The sequence below is a fragment of the Tasmannia lanceolata genome, unplaced genomic scaffold, assembly GCF_043159265.1.
Source record: "Tasmannia lanceolata isolate RefF3 unplaced genomic scaffold, GAP_Taslan_0.1 ptg000012l, whole genome shotgun sequence".
NCBI classification, from domain to species: domain Eukaryota; kingdom Viridiplantae; phylum Streptophyta; class Magnoliopsida; order Canellales; family Winteraceae; genus Tasmannia; species Tasmannia lanceolata.
The window spans coordinates 32988110-33006082 of NW_027518689.1; the positions used below are offsets into that span (position 1 = coordinate 32988110).

The 17973-nt window shown below is 39.4% G+C and overlaps 1 pseudogene; it reads right to left on the bottom strand.

Moving 5' to 3' along the window:
- Positions 1-1915: 1915 nt before the first annotated feature.
- LOC143888738 (beta-amylase 8 pseudogene) lies at positions 1916-3546 on the bottom strand (annotated as a pseudogene).
- Positions 3547-17973: the final 14427 nt, after the last annotated feature.

A 17973-nucleotide genomic window follows, 5' to 3' on the forward strand; every position in this document is an offset into this window, starting at 1 on the left:
GATTCGGGGACTAGCCCAGATTCGAGGCGTACCTTAAACAAAGAAGAGTCACCATCCAAGGAAGTGGGCCAAGGATCCCATACTACGCTCTGTTGCAACAGATAACCAGAGATATAAAAAAAAAGGTTCGTGCCTGGTTACGAATTTGGAAGGTCTGAAGAGCACCTCGTCCGCCCAAGTGCAAGCACCTAGTCTCTTATGCCATTTACTTATTGATTTTGAAGAGTTTTGGGCGAAAGTCATATGAAATGGGAACGAATATCTCCGAGAAGACGTCTATCTAATCATGCATGTCTCGGAGATGAATAATAAGCCCACATGAAAGAAATGAAAGAAATGTCGCCTAATAATAGCTAGGTTATGAGTGTCATACCTAATTGGTGTCTGAGTTCTGGTGTGCAAACACATGCATGCTACAACTAAAGGTATAGGATCTGTACATAAAAGTAAGAAAACACAGCAAAACATACAACACAAATGAACTCTATATATGACTGGACAAGATGAGTCCTAAAACTCTAATGCGACTTGACTCGGACCAAGATGACTGTCCATCCTAGCTGCTCTACGTATCCCGGCCTCGGGAAGAATCGGAGTCAACATAGTTCGATGCCCTATTCTAAACTACTATGCCTAACCATCTAGAACCGCTATCCTAGATTCGATCCACTAGACTCGACTGATTTTTAAAGCTTTTTGCATGATTGCTTAAGTTCATGTGAATTGTAAATTTTAGAACTCTCTATATGCCCTAACTAATGCAAGTTGATTAGCCTTGAGCTAATGCAGATGGGTCCTACATCCTATGTGTAACTAAGCTGTGCATCATAAGGAAAACCATGGGCTAACTATATGCTTCCTAGTCTAGCCATCGGTTCAACTAAATGTCTAACCGATCAACTTGAGGCCTCATAACTCTAGGGACACTCACACGACAGGACACACCATATCAATACAAATCAAGACACACTCCTAACTCTAAAACACCCCAAACAGCTAAGACAGACTCCTAACTCTAGGGAAAGATCTTTTTGAAAAGGTTTTGAAGTATTTTTGTATTTTTGGAAGATTTGAAATGTTTATTTTGAAAGGTTTGGCTGGACTTGGGATATGAATCCCAAGCTGCACTACGTACCTCGTGCAAGAGGATCAAGCCAACGTAGTTCGAAAACGAAAATTCCTAACTACTCCTAATGACTCAAGATTTTTGGTTTTTCAGATATTTTTTATGTTTTTGACACAAGAGGACAGAAGCCTATCATCATAAGGGTATAACAGACTCCTGATATCCTGCAAAGGTTGGACAGCATCCTATGCTTTGCGGGGGGAAAGAACAGAATCGCAGCTCTGCAAGGATTGGATAGCATCCTATACCTTGCAAGAGTGAATAAAAATCACATGATTTGACAAGAGGTTGGACAGAATCCTAACTCCTATGATGATAGGACTGACTCCTGAAAGAAGGATTGACTCTCTAGCTAAGGACAGACTCCTATGCTAATAGAAAAAGACTTACTCCTAGCGCATAAACCTAAGAGGGGAGTGCTAATGAGACTAGGCTAGTCTCCTAAAAGAAGAAGAGATAAAAAAGGGTGCTAGTGAGACTGGGCGAATCTATATGAGAATGACCACCTAATGAGACAAAGCATGTCTCCCTAAAAGATATGACGAGAAAAGCAAAAGAGACAAAGTCTGTCTCCTCAAAAAGATGATAACCACTAGGATAAATGAGACAAGGCCTGTCTCCTAAGAAGGGCTCTAGATAGCTCTTTCATTACCCTTGCAATGATAAGGCTCCTAATGCTTAAAGATATCTAAAAGACTGGGCAAGTCTTAAAAATAAACAAGCGGACGGCTACTTGGACTGTGCAAGTCCCCTAAGGATGGGCTTGGGCTAGCGCCTTCATCACCCTTATTCAACAACACTACCGCATCGAATTAGTCTACTTCCCCATGCATGCATTTGACGAAATAATCCAAATCTGAGAAGCAGAGTTCCCTCTGCATTAAAGCTGGAGACGGCTGTTGGTATGCAAAGAAAAATAGGTGGCAACGATCGGGATCCTTTCTTGGCTTTGCTGTCTCCAGGATTCTTGTGTATCTTTCTCTATCATAACATGGAAGAGCATTCTGACCAGCTACAGTTAATCCATGATCCCAAGCAGAATTCAAAACCTGCCAACTCAGAGCATCTGAATCAGCCAATGCTTCGTCATTTTTCAGAGCACAGATGGGCAGTCCTGAGCAGACAAACTTAAGAGTCACCGAATACTTCTTAAGCATGTTGAAAACCGGTGAATAGCCGTCCTGATTAGTAGGATTATAATATCCAGCTGTGAGCTCTGCCGCATGGCTACAAGTCTTGTACCACCAATAAACTGCGGGAATCTTTACAACTATTTGTGTCTCCTCAAATGCAAGGTTTGTAAGAGACAGTACATTCTCAGCATGGTCTATTAGTGTTTGGGAATACCAATGGAGGAAAAATCGCCGATAGTAGCTGTCATAATCACCCCGGTCGTAGAAGAATCCAGTTTCATTGGGCCTAGAATTATAGTGACCAGGATTATCAGGCCCCCTAGCCCAGAATGAGTGCCCACGCAGTTTCTCTGCTTTTCGCAGACTCTGCTGTGAATACTTGTCATAGCACTGAAACTCACCGATACCAGGGTATCACCATCCCGTCCTTTCTACAAACGATGGCCCTCTGCAAATAAGTCATCAAATTCCATGCGAAAGCTTCTCATAAAATCAAAATACACCTCTAATTCCAGTTCTTCCTTTTAGTATTCGTTCTTTGTCGATACTCCAGGAAAGACATTCTGTACTTCTCCTCCCTTCACGGTCCGTGAAAAATATATCTTGGTTATTTTTTTCAATCTCAGAATCCACTTGGGAAGGTAGACTGGCATATCATCAGAACCATTTCCTACACACTCATGAAATGCCATTACAACCTGCAATTTTAGCTTGAACTCTCGGACGATATTAAACAGTTCTCTATAGCCAGACCATAGATATTTCTGTGGGCTCCAACCTTCTACAATGCCCCACCAACAATCTACAACCACCCCATCTATATTTAAAGACCAAATGCCTTAATTCCTGCCGCACACCTTCTGGATCAACCAATTGGCAGAAATTGTTGATAATGCCATTAGGAAGCTTCATGTAAATAGGAATACGAGGAGTTCTTGTAAAATTGTTCTCGAGATCCCCATTACGAGTATCACGCATAAGCTGATCAGGTTCCATACATTCAGGTGAACTGATGGGGCCGGTATTTGCATATTTCTCACTCTTTGTATCCCTCTCTGCAACTACAACTAAATCAAGCGATACAGGAGACAAGTTCTCATTAATTCGAAGAACAGGTGGCTGGCAGTCTAATGATGCTTTGATGGGGCAATTTTTCAAAGTAGTAGCAGATAGGGGGCTTTCAACAGACCTTACAGGATATGGTGCCAATTGAGGAGGCAGAGCAAGAGGAGGAGAGGGCTGTCCATATACAAATGGGATAGGGGTTGTGCATATCAAATGGGGCATGAGGGCTGTAAGCTTTGGCTTAATGAGAATATGGTCTGTCAGGGGAGCAAGATGGAAATGGTGTTGAGAGAATAATTTTGGGTATTGTGAGGCCACAAGAAAAATGATCCAAATGAGGCCTGTTAGGGTGAAAATGAAGGTGAAGGTAAAGATGATGGTTGCAAATGCAGGGTCTAATGGTATTAACACAAAGAGACAACCTCTAATACACTTCTCTAATATGGAGCTTATAAATTACGCATCATGCAATTAGAATTTCAACTTCAGCAAACAACAAATACAAAGCATACAAATTATGTGTTTACAGCTCACAATATTATCATCAGTTAACGAAAAAAAAATGCAACAAAGTATCCAAAATTCAGAGCACAAATTGAACCTGTAGAACACTAAAAATATATTACAAAAGACCCAAAATTCAGGACACAAACTAAACATATTCAACACTTTCTGACTAGGCATTCAAATGTCTGTCAACGAATTTCTCTTTCAATGATCTTCGGGGGGGGGGGGGGGGGGGAGTGGATCAAATGTTTGATTCAATATTCTGGATCTACACAAGACTCTCTAAAGATCCATGATATAAAAAAAAATCCTTACTAGAAGCGATAGAAACAGGTTATAAAACATGTACTAATCCCCACAGCACTATTGATATAATGATTAAAACTAAAAAAAATGAATTACAAAAAAAAAAGTATTCACAGGTATGAGCAAGCTTCCTGAACAAACCATCTCTTAAACTAGAACTTTTGCATTGAAGAAAGAAAAAATAAAACAAAGCTCTAAAATAACAGAATTCCAAGCAGAAAATAAAAAATAAAAATTAAAGATCAACACAAACGTCATCTACTTTCAAAGATTTTTGAAATCAAGATTCTGCAAGAGAAAGAATATCTTGAACTCCTAGCATATGCATTTGGCCTAATTCCACCAATTCTCAAAAAAAAAAAAAATCACATTATCTAGAAAGAACAACTGATTTTTAATTACATAGAAGCTCTAAAAATGATCAGCAAATTGAAAAATTAAAATAAAGATACGAAATATCTAACTTGAATTTTTAGTCTCTTTGCTTCCCTTTCAAAACTTTCTACAAAACTCCATTTCCTTTACTTTTCTTCATCCTTCTCTGCAACTCCTCTAGAATTCTGATCTGCTGAAACAAAATCCATCGGAGGGAGTATATCTAGCCGGAGATAGTGATAAACAAGGAAGCTTTGCCGGATTCAATGGAGGTTGACCGGAGTTTTAAAATGAGATAGGATTTGAAATTGAGAAACTAGGGTTTCAAAACGAAATATACAGATCTAGTAAAAAAAGAAGAAGAAAATAATGGCAAGGAAACTAATGGTGATCGGAGACCGGTCGGAATATCGATCGAATGGCCGGAGAAAATGATCGGATTAAGGTAGGGTTAGGATGAGATCCGAGATTTGAAGATGAGATCTAAGGTTTGAAGTTTTTGCAAAAGCCAGATCTGATGAATTAGCTTATAAATGGAGAAAAATAGCATGAAGAAGAAGCTAAGAGTAAGGACGACCGGAGGAATGGTCGGATTCCGGCTAGATCTACCGATGAAGAAAGAGGAAAACTAGGTAAAAAAAAAACGAAAGAAATAACGTGAAGATCTGTAAAGGTATTGGAGGTGGAGGAAAGTTGACCGGTGGTGCGAATTGGCCAGCCGGAGCTCAAGTTCACCGGAGAATGGAGATCGGAGAAGAAGGAGGAGGAGAGGAAACCCTAGCTCTATCTCTCTCTCTCTAACAAAGGAAAACGAAAATTTTTTTTTCAAAGCTTATGTTCGTATTTACATGATTTTGGGGAACTGATATGGGCACTCCAATTTTTGATATGTGCACGGAAATTTGATGAGCGCGCGAAATTTTGATAGGCGCGCGAAATTACGTGTCCTATTCGGCTCAGATTTGGCACCATTCCAGGATAATTCACCGCCCTTTTCTGAACTTGCACTACGACCTTGCTCGACTCGTTCGCTACCCAAACGAGCTCGGATTTCAACGAAATTTTGCAGGGACCTTGATGGGACCCTAACCTACCTTGGGGTGAAATTTGGAGTTTTAAAACATTGGTTTGGTTAGGTTTTGCTCAAACATGGGAGGTTTAGGGTACGGTCAAAATGGGGTGTCTACAAGTGTATTTTGTCATTTTTATGAGATAGTGTATTTTGTTCATAGGATCGATGATCTTAACCTTCCAATCTCTGCATTTTTTAATATTGTGGTGTCCATTTTAAACTTCCTCAAATCAAAGAGTTAAGATCATTCTATGGAGAAGATTTTATGGGCCCACACTATCTACATTAGGGCCCAACAAATGAATGGTTGGATCACCCAAACAATGTCGGCACTAGTATTTTTTTTATTTGTTGGGGGTTGTAGACACCCCATTTTGACCGGACCCAAGTTCGTTGTGCTCGGGCGAAGCCCCATTTAATCACCAAGCTAGGATCCCGAATTGCATCGCAGGTTAGGTTAGTGTCTCATCAGGGTCCCTGCAAAATTCCGTCTAAATCCGTGGTCGTTTGCCTAACAAGCGAGTGTCGTAGTGTACATATTGGATGTGGAGCAAGGGGAGTGAATCATCTACAAGGGGGCTGTCCAGGGTAGAATAGAGGGGTCAAATTTATCATTTCGTTTTTGATAAAAAACCACCGAAGGAGAGGAGAGGATTTTCGTTGAAAAAAAAGGGGGGAGAAGAAGAAGGAGAAATCTCAAATCTGGATCTGAGATTTTGAGAAAAATCTCAGATCTAGATCTGAGATTTTCATAAATTAAGGGGGTTTTTCCATCTTATTTTCAAGAAGCACGAGCAGATAGAGAAGGAGAAAGGGATTTTTGGGGATTTTCTTCTCGAGGATCATCTCCGGCCGGCCACCTTTGTCACCTCCGCCCATCTCTCCATCCCAAACCCCATTCCATTTCCGCCCAATCCACCACCTCCATCTCCACCTTGCCGCCGATCATCTTCAACCCCAATCGCCACCTTCTTCCTCCGGCTGATCATCTTCCATCTATTCAAACCTCATCTCCATTAAGATCAATCACCACCGCCACCACCACTTCCATCTTCATTCTCTACAAGCTCTAACCCTCACATCTGCAGAGAGAAAAGCCCTAGCCGAAATCAACGGAGAGAGAGGAGAAATTGCAGAGGGAGCTTGAGCTCCACTCACCGGCCAATCCCCTTTTCCTCCACCCATTTTCTGCTTCTATTTCTCCACCTAACCTTCATCTCCTCCACCTCCAAACGGTTCCAACCCCGATTTCCACCCCTACCACCATCGTCTTCTCCAAATCCCCAAACCCATCTCCACCCCTGTTGAAACCCATTTCATCACCCTCTACTTCCAAACCCTCTCCACGACAGTAGCCACCACTCCGGCCGGCCATTGAAACATTATCTTCTGTTTATCTTTTCCGATTAAAATTCTCTTCTCCGGTATATTCTTCGGTGAAATGAAATTCTTCGGCGAGCTCCGATCGGTTTTTTGCAAGAATCTCCTGCACATATTGTTGTTTTTGGCCTTGAGTTTCATTTGAAGTATACCGAGCTGGATCCAAAGGATTTCTAGTTGTTCCTTGTGATCAAGATGGCAAAGGAAGATAATCAGAGATTAAACTTCAGGTTTCAGTTTTTTTTTATATTATGAATAGACTCTAGTTATCTCTGTCCTCATGCATGAATCATGTGGTTGTTGTTGTGTTCCAATGTTGGCATGCTCGAATTGAATCTAGTTTGGCACCATCTTCTGTGGCTTTAAGCTAATACTTCCGGACCTTGAGAATATGAGAACACGAATTGTCTGGGTTTAATGAGATTTGCAATTTATTTTGTTACCATTAAATTCCTGTGTTAATATGCTAGTATTGAGTGATTTTTTTTAAAGTCTTTCTTTCACTACAATTTTTCTCAATAACCATCCACTTTGAGAGGCATTTGAACTGGTTATGGTTGTATCCATTGATTGAAGAGGAATGGAGGAATGGAAAGTTAGTACACGCTTTATTCACAAGGACTTGAGGATGTGTATGCTTTTGATTGGATTTTTATCCTTGTTCCTGGTCCTTAAATTTCAGTGATAATCTGTGAACAACCCTCTTTCTCTAATATTTTCTTCAGGTCTGCTATAACAGTGAACCTTGAGAATATGCATCCTTAGATAATGGGACTTCCCTGTTTTGAATGTTTATATTATGGTTTTACATATGGCAACCCTCATTATAGCCCCTGTTTTGCACAAGTGCAGTTCATGAATATGCTCCCTGTTTTAGCATTTCAGCCATTGGATATGCTCCCAGTTTTAGCACATTTCAGTCCATGAACTAGCTCATGTTTCAACCTCTATTTTGATACAGTTCAGCCCTCACCCCTTGATAATGTCAACCCTCTCATTTGTATAGCAGCTAGCAGCCCTAATTTAGTTATTGTGTCATAGGAATGTCCATAGCAACTTTGTAGAGCGGTCCTTTGACCCCGTTTATTTCATCTCCTCTGTCCTCATCTTTGGCGGCCATGGATTGTACAGGAAACAAAGCTTGAAATGATTAATGCGTTCCCAATCAAATCAGTACTTCCTTAACATTGTAAGCCTTGTATGTCTACTTTTCCATGTTAGTAAGTAGAAATTTGTTGGTGTGTTTTGTAAGAAATGATGCCAATGCAATCATGTTTTGTTGTGTGCAATACTTTAACCTTTGTTTGCTTGATCAATTAGAAGTGGTAATTAATCTTGACATGATCTGTGTCGCAGTTGAGAGTGTTTTAAATGTGTAGGAAGCCCTTGAATCTCGCATCGGCGCCTAAGACTTTTATAAGGTTCTGGTGGCCTTCTCGGGCTTTTGGTTTGTTAGAAGTTTTTAGAGTCACCTCCATATTTCGCAACCTGTTTCGATCCTTTGAAAAAATTTCTTTGCATGTTCTTAGGGATCGTCTTGGAATCTAGAGATTTCATCAGCTTTTAGGGAATTTTCTCTTGCGGAAAGGGCGATGAAGGCGCTAGCCCAAACCCATCTTTAGATGACTCGCTCAATCCAACTAGCGCTCCCCTCTTTTGTTTAGTAGGCCTACCCAACCTTTTGGATTTCTTTTAACTATTTTTTTTTTAAAAGAACCCTTCTCTGGGCAATGATAAGGTCACTTGGAGCCCGTCTTTGTGTTTTATGGCTCACCGTTTTTTGCACTTGAATCTGCACACGTTGATGCCTCCTGTTATGCACCAAAATTTATAAAAATTAGAAATATCATTGCATGTATTTATATAATTTGTTGAAAATTTAAGATTCTTCTTTTATGTTAAGTTTTGAGTTAGGTTCTGAAGATGAATGGACTGTTCAGGTGAGACTATCTTGAAAGCTTATCATAATTAATTTTATTTAAATAAATTGTTTTAAGAAAGAAGGAGATCAGGTAACTACTCTATTCGATATTATCGACATGAGTACTGTCTGATTTCAAGGCGGGATTAAAAATATTATCATGTGTATTATGATATCAGATGATTACTTTAGCATCATCTGATTTCATCCCCATATTGGGGTGGTGTTTGCGTTTGGGCATAGAAGTGTTTGATATTGTTTTTGCTTTATTAGGCTATCCAGCGGCTGGTCTGGACTAATTAATGTTGTTTATCATTTTATGATTGCTACAGGTTGTGCACTCTTTAGTTGTAGATCATATTTTGCTGATATTTGATTTGTTTTTATAATAATTGATTGAAAATTTGAGATTATCTGGTATCCTTTTTCCTCTCTCTTTGGATAGACTAGCGCAGTCTTCTAGACTTCTTTAGATACTAGAACCTGTACTAGGAGGCATATTCTGTCTCATTAGGAAGTCCTCCTTTGGAGGCAAGCCTCATTTTTAGCTTAACCTCAAGGAGGTTGCTTTGATTTTGATAAATGGTGTACCCATAGGAGGCATGCCTTGCCTCATTTAGAGAGCCTTTGAATCATTCGTTTGTGTGATGATGTTATCAGGGGAGTCTGTGACTCATTTGATCTTTATTGTTGTTATTAGGGAGTCATCTGTCTTGGCTTTATAAGTAATTAGCCTTTAGAAGGCCTGCTTGGCCTCATTTGTAGAATCCTCTCTGAGGTTGCACCTCAATTTGTTCCTCTGTTAATTAGAGACCAATTTGGTCAATTAGTTGTCCTAGCCTTGCTTACCCCTTGCAAGGGCAATGATAAGGTTACTTGGAGCCCATCTTTGTGTGTGTTTGGGAGACCCGCCCGGTCTCATTCTCTCGCTAGTTCTCCTCTTTGTGCTTCGTTTGGTTTTGGAAGAACACCCTACTCAGCTTGGCTTCATACCCCTACCCTTATGGGTATTGGGTTGCACATTTGTTGCACCCTAGGGCTAGGTAGCTGTCCGGCCCGGCTGGGTGTTTTACCTTTGCCAAATATGCACAGGGTCTCTTTTTCCTTATTACTTGTGAGCTTCTCCTTATTCGATAGTCCATTCGCATAGGAGTCAGCCATTGATTAGAGAGTCTTTGACTCATTCATCCTTTAGATAGTGTTATTAGAGAGTCTTTGACTCATTCGCCTTTTAGGTGATATTATAGGAGAGTCTTTGACTCATTTGCCTTTTCGGTGGTGTTGTAGGAGAGTCTTTGACTCATTTGTCTTTCAGGTGTTGTTATTAAAGAGTTTTTTTTGACTCAATCTTTCTCTTATTGGTTTTTCTAGAGAGTCATTGACTCATTTATCTTTTTGTTGGTAATAGTGGAGTCTTTGACTCATGTTCATTTTCTTTTAGGGAGTCTTTGACTCGTTTATTCTTTAGTTGGTGTTAGTGGAGTCTTTGACTCGTGTTTCCATTTCTTTTAGAGAGTCTTTGACTCATTTATCCTTTAGTTGGTGTTATTGGAGTCTTTGACTCGTATTTCCATTTCTTTTAGAGAGTCCTTGACTCATTTATCCTTTTAGTTGGTATTGTTAGAGTCTTTGACTAATATTCCTTTTCTTTTAGAGAGTCTTTGACTCACTTGTCCTTTACGGTGTTATTAGAGAGTCTTTGACTCATTTGCTCTTATAATGGTATTATTAGAGCCTAGTTTCCCCTTTTAGCCCTAGGATTTGGCCGTAGGTTATTGTTTTTTGTATTTTCCCTTAGGTCTTTGGCCAAAAGGGTGAAAACTCTCTAAAACTTCAAAAACATTGGAAAAGTTTTAAAATCCAAAAAACATTGAATATTTTAAAACGCAAAAACATTAGAAATTAAAAACATCAAAAAAATACTTGAAAAACCTTAAAGAAGTCTAAAGTGTTGAGTGTTTTAGAATTAGCAATTAGGAGAGTTCGTTTCGAACTACGTTGGCTTGATCCTCTTCCACGAGGTACGTAGTGCAGCTTGGGATACATATCCCAGGTCCAGCCAAACTTTGTAAATAAATGCTTTAACCTTTTTTTTTCAAAATCTTGTTTTCAACAAGATCTTCCTCTAGAGTTAGGAGTTTGTCCTAGATAGAGAGTTTTAGAGTTAGGAGTTTGTCTTGGATTTGTTGTGTGCTTGTTTATGTTTGTTTTAGAGTTAGGGGTTTGTCCTAGAGTTATAGGAGCGCCTCCGTCCGGTCAGTTGGCGATTCACATCGTCGACTGATGACTAGGTCTAGGATGCGTTAGTGATTCCTTGGTTTTCCTTAGGAAATACAACCTAGTTACACATAGGTTGTAGGAACCACCTGCATTAGCTTAGGGCTAATCTGCATTTAGTTAGGGCATATAGGGTGTCCTAAAATCCACAATTCACTGGAATTTAAATAATCGTACAAGAAACTTTAATAACTAGTCCGGTCTTTTAGATCGAGTCTAGGATAGAGGGCTAAGTGTCTTAGGCATCATAGCTTAGAATAGGCGTGAAGAACTACGTTGCCTTGATTCTCGTGGAGGCGGGGATACGTAGGCTTGTTTGGATGAATACCAGACCATCCGAGGACTCGGGCTAATAATTTAGAGTCTTAGGATTTGTTGTGTATTTATTGTATGATTTGATATGTTTTCTTACTTTTTTGTACTGATCCTATACCTTTAGCTATGCTTGCATGTGTTTGCACATCAGAACTTAGACACCCATTAGGCATGTCACTTATAACCTAGCTATGCTTAGGTGGCACATCTTTCATTTTATTTTATGTGTGTTTATTATTTGTATTCTCAGGAAATGCATGCTTAGGTAGACGACTCCTGAGGATTGTTCCCATTTCACATGATTTTTACCCAAACTTCTTTGGAGTTAATAATAAATGGCATAAGAGACCAAGTGCTTGCACTCGGACGAATCGGGGGTGCTCTCAGACCTTCCCCATTCGTAACCAGGCACGAACCCATATATATTTCTGGTTATCCATTGCACAGAGGATTTGATTTTAGGGTTCCATGGCATATCCATGGATGGCGACTCTGAGTTTATTTTAGGTATGTCTCGGTTTTGAACCTCGGTTTCGGATCAAGACATATCTCTTTCTTTTTATATCGCCACTCGTGCTATGCTATGAGGGTGGCATCCGTTTCGAGAGTTCCTTGGTAGAGCTCTCCTTCACATCGTGGATGATCCAGAGGGTGTTACGGACCCGTTCCCTCGTCGCCTATCTCGGATCGGGGTCCACAGGCTGGCGACTCTGCTGGGGTTTTTTTGAAACATTGCCTAACTCTGTTAAAATGCCATTTTTACTAACTTTGGAGGAATTTGGGTTAAAATCATTTTAAATGGGACCTTTTCGCTTAGAATCCAGGGGCACCAGATAGGTGCATAATTAAAACAAGGGTTCACACACCACTTTCATCCATGCATGTATTATCTGTTTTGTGGTTACTTTCTGCTATGGTTTGCTGTGGATATACTATCAGATGACCTATTCGAGATACTATGAGTAGGAGCCGTGAGGGCTATACCCGCCTTCTAGTGCCACCGCACCAGTAGTATACTCAGCACCTGGACACTTCGTGTGTAAAACGGACATAGTTCGTACACTGGACTCTATGTCACAGTGTACAAGTAACTATGCACCCGGCCAGGTGGACCTCGCAGCGGTACCCCTTCTATATATTGCATTGTCAATTTTTTATTTTCTTTCATTGTTTTTCATTGTTTTTCATTATTGGCTCAACGGGATAGATTCAATGCGTACCCGACTGGGATATCTTTACCCTGATGGTACTGTTGAATCTATTTCCAAGCTATGCGCCAGAGCTGCAGTCGTAGACATTGGGCATACTTTTGTCTACAACAGCCGATGAGCAATGAAGCATACTATGTATAACATGGGGCGTACTTGTGTTATACATGTTAAGTATGTTTCATACGCATAGTACCCATTAGATTGAGTCCGGAGCCCTACTTTGTTTTTATATATTATGTATATACTTACTGACCTAGTGAAATCCAACTAGGAAATACCCGTGTTTATATAAGTATATTGTATTCATATAAGATCGAACATGTGTTGCTCACACATGTAGAGCCTAGAGTAGGGAGCTTTGCCCCATTTTTAGACTAGGGTAGCTCATTTTACATGGCTACAGCACGGTCCTAGTACACTTATCAGTTTGTCTTGAGTCGAGATTTTCTTGACTCAGCTAGATTAGAATTAGGGCTGGTGCCCCTGGTTAGGATTTGTGTGTATGTGTATATACCTATATATATTGATTATGTATATTAGGGTTCTCCTCTTAGTCAGAGATTCCTTATTCCTTTCAGTTGGTTATATCTTTTCCATATTCAGATCTAGATCTAGTCAGTGGCTTTTTGCTTGCCATTACCTTGGCCAGGTTTAGTCCTTGATCTGTAGATTATAGGGTTTGACCCGTTGTTGTATATTCTCACCTTTGGTTAGTCCATTAGTTGATCACCTTTCTCTGGTAATCCTTATTCATATACTTTTGATTGAGCTATAGGGATCTCTTGTATAGCTGTTATACTACCGGATTTTATCTGGAATATTTTTTAGCATAACCGCTATTTCTTAGGGTTAGTTAAACCATGAGTTTACCTTACCTTGACTTTCTTGTCTAGTCGTTATGCTGCCGAATTTTTCGCAAAATATTTTGAGCATAACTGCTATCTTCTTAGAGTTAGTTAAACCATGTGTTTACCTTGCCTTGACTTTCTTGTTTAGCCGTTATGCTGCTGAATTTTTTGTAGCACATTTTGAGCATGACGGCTACTCTTTAGAATCAATTTACTTAGTATGGACTTTGACCTCCTCGTATAGCCGTTGTGCTGCTGGATTTTATCCAAAATATTTTGAGCATGATTGCTATCCTTTGGAGTCAGTTTACTTTGTCTTCATTCCCATATATACATTGATCATTAGGATTAGATCCCTACCTGTTTTATCTTGAGATCTGGCCGATAGCTCGTTTGCTGTCCTTATGACCATGGTCTATCATTTCTGATCATATTGATCGTACAGTTGTTGATATCCATCATTTAGATTTTAGATTTGGTCTTTGACCCTACTTTTGTCATTCTTATGGCCATGGTCTATTATCTGAGCCATTGATTTTTCATTGATTCATGTTTACCTATCATATATCTTTTACCCTTGGATCATATCGAAATCATTGATGAAAAAGTTTGATCTTACCGGTATTCTTTGAGTGCATGATCATTGCTGAGATCGAAACTTATTTTGATTAGGGATGTTTATCGTTCCTGACTCTTTCATTCCAAAAAAGAAGAGCAGTTATACTCAAATGAGACTTAAAGGTGTGGATTGAGAATTCATTGAGACACTGTTGATGTAGGTCATATTATCATTGTCTATTTTTCTTTAACCTTCATAGACAGTATTTCTTTGATTTTCAGAATAAAATACCCTTTGGTGTGTTTCAATTGTACTCATATCTCTATTTGTTCAGAATCTTTATCCCATGACTATTGATTTAGTGTGTGTGCTTCCAAGTCAACAGTCTGTGTTTAGCGAAAGACCATTCTTTCAAAAGACTGACCATATCCAAAATCATTTGATCCAGGCAGTCTATTACTTCTCCCACATTGTCAACATTAGCCTTTTGTTGCCCCATTTAACCTAGACATTGTGTAGTTGCCTTTTCTGGGATTCCTACTTCGGGATTGAACTTTACAGTTATCATTATCATGAGGAAAGGTGTATCACCTATAAACTTTTAATGTCAGTTCACTATCTTTGAAGGAGTGTCCTGTGTTTTTAGATTTGTCTTTCATTGAGTGTACATCAACTGTCTTCTCTCTAAGTTGAAAAAAGTTCAGTTATGTAGATGTAAAAAAAAAGAAGAAGAAGAGAGAAGTGTCATATCTGTCAATCTTTCTTATATAGAGTCAGTGTTCTGTTTTCTATCAGAACTGATGAAGATCCCATTGAGGTGTGTCAAAAATCATCAATGTACTTACAGTCTTCAATTCTATAAAGTGGTTGATTTCGTATCTTTGATACTCTATGATTCACTCTTAGATCTAATGTTTAAATAACTAAAGACCCCCCTTCTCGGATGAGAATGCAGACGAAATTCACCTCGAGATCTGAAAGATGGTCGAACGAGAGGAAGAGCGTCGAGCATAGCCACTTAAAGAAGAAATCGAAGCCATTGATAGTGGTATCGAAATTCGAAACTCGGGAAAGATGGAGTGGCGAAACTTTATCTCCCGAGGAGCGCAAAGAATTGATAAACTTGTTTAGAGGGGTTTGAGGTAGTCTTGCTTGATCCTATAAGGATAAACCAGGGGAATGCCCTGTCACTGAGTAAAGCAAGACTTCATCTGCTTTAGACATCCAATTGAAGAGTAAAATTTTAAAGAGATAAGCGTCAGACATCCTGTGGAGCTGATGAAATATTGAGAGAAGATTTTCAGACAAAGTTGTGGTATCTTGAGCATAAATTCAAGATCTTCGAGATGGGAGTGGAGCACAGTGGTTGAAGTTTTGCCAGAAAACCGCCAGACTCCTCGAAAAAAAATTTCAAAGGTTTTGAACCTTAAGCAAAAGAGCTTGTACATCAAATACATCAGGAGGCCATCCTTAATCGTTTGAGCTTTTATAGCCAAAATCCCAACGTTTAAAAATCCTTCTACAAACCCTTTGGGCCAAAAGCAAAATTAAACAATTTCTTTTCAAACACATTATAAACCCGGGGCATTTATGCACCCGAACTACGTCGGACCTGATCCCCATTTCTTCAGGGGTACGTAGGCAACTTGATTAATTCAAGTTTGGTCAAACCTTGGGATAAAATCCCTTTTCAAAATTTTGAAGCTAAATGCTAAACCATTCTTTGAAAAACCCCAAAGCGAACTACGCGGACCTGATCCTCCATTTTTGGGGTACGTAGGAAGTCTGGCAAGACCAGATTCGGTCCAAATCCTTAGAACCTTAGGTATTCAACCCTTTTGAACCCGAGCCCACCTAGAAAGTCCTTCTGGTGAAATAAGCAAAGGTTCGAAGCGAATGAAAAGAAAAACAGAAAGAAAAGAATGAGAGTCTGAAGACCCGCTAGATTGAAAACCCGAAAGGGCGGCCTAGAGAAAGGTGAAAGTTGTTTTTCTTGCTAAGTCAACAAGCAAAGGGATTGACTTATCAGAAAGTAAGGGTAGTGGTATGCTGGATTGAAAACTTGAAGAGACAATCTAGTCAGAGGTAAACACTTCCCATGAAAGAGTTGAATAAAAGCAGAAGGAGTTCATCAGTTACGTAGAATTCCCAAGTTTGAGTACGAGCAAAAGTTGAGATAAGTAGTCTTTTAGACTGAAAGCTTGGAAGGCAAAAGTTGATATAAGTGGTCCTTTAGACTGAAAACTTAGAAGACATTAATTTTGACTTCTTCCGAAAAGAGAAATCAAGGAGACCGAGAAGTAACCTCTACACAGGGCAGGATCTTGGAATCTGAATAGTGTCAACGAGACTTACTTTGACACCTTTTTAAACTAGGGGCATTAAAACCGAGCAATCCGAAGGGGATATAACCATGACGGAAATCCCGATGGAGGAAATTAGGTCATCTTAACATGGTTTTCGAGAGTACTCTAAGAGTGGCTAACCTTACCATAACAAAATAACACATTTTATCTAAGGGTGAATCAAAATTTAGTCAAGTCCCTTGAATATTGTAAGTCTTCTTTGAAAGAGTCCTTAGGAGTCTGTTCCTTGTTTCTCATTGTTTTCTTTTAGAATCAAAAGTGTTTGGCACTGGAGAGAATGGGTGTATACCTTCCAAAGTGAAAAGAAAATTCAAAGTAGATCCTGGTTTAAGAATCAAAGAAGGGCAAGAGATTTGTTATTCAGACCTGCCTGAAACATCAAAGCCTCAAGCACTGAGCAAAATGAAGAATTCTTACGTTCAACCTTTGTGGAGATGGTCTTACCATTATACCAAAGAAAGAACCCATGCAAACTCAAATTTTTCATACTTACCTTGGTTCTGCTTTCTTAAGACCTTGTCATGGAAGCACATCATACTAGGGGCATCTTTTATGACTTATGTCATAAAAGATATTACACAATGATAATTGGGATATCTATTCTTAACAAATAGAAACCAGAGAAGCTTGAACATACTCTTTGAGTTGAATTCCTTAATCAAGTTGTTTCTTTTGGAGTCAGTTTCAGAAACTTCAATTCCCAGCGGAGTATAGAATCTACTCCTGCATCCTTCAAACCTCATCAGAATGCTTTTCACCTGTTAAAGAGAGTCAGCACCTGAAAATCTCATCAATCTATTTGAGTTTTGCTTTCAGCAAAGATCATGCGCTCCCAGTTATTCTTGGTAAGAGATGACTGACCCATTAGTGAAATTGATCAAAGATGGTAAATTTTTCATTCCTTTTGAAGGTTTTTAATAGAGATAGAAATTACCGAACCTGTGTTACACGGTTTGGTCTTTTTGAAAAGTTTTAATAGGGAGAATCACCGAACCTGTGTTACACGGTTTGGTCTTTTCTTCAATCATTCTGAAAAGTTTTAATAGGGGAAAATTTCTGATCCTGTGTTACACGGATTAGTCTTTTTTTCCTTCTCCCGGGTATTTAGTACCCAGATGATTAGTAATGTAATGTCAAGAAGTGACTTACCTAATCATCGTTCCGCAATGTGCAGCTTCCTAACGTGTTAGGAGTCATGCGTATCTGTGAAGAAGTTTGTATGGGACTGTTTAGCAGGACATACAAATTTGGGTTTACTTAGAACTGTTTAGCAGAACCGCGTGATCCGGAGTGATTCGCTACCTTGAAAGAGAGGAGTCAGAATTACTCGGATAGTTAAACAGATTTATTTTCAGCAATGATCTGTATAACTATCGCTGGGCTTGAGACTTAGTCTCGCCTCGGGTATTAGAAGTTTGAGTTTAGCTCGAATATTCGAGTACCCTAATAAGTGGTCGAGTAAGTTTTAGACTGATCGACGAGATAAATTACCGAACTTGCGTTACGTGGTTT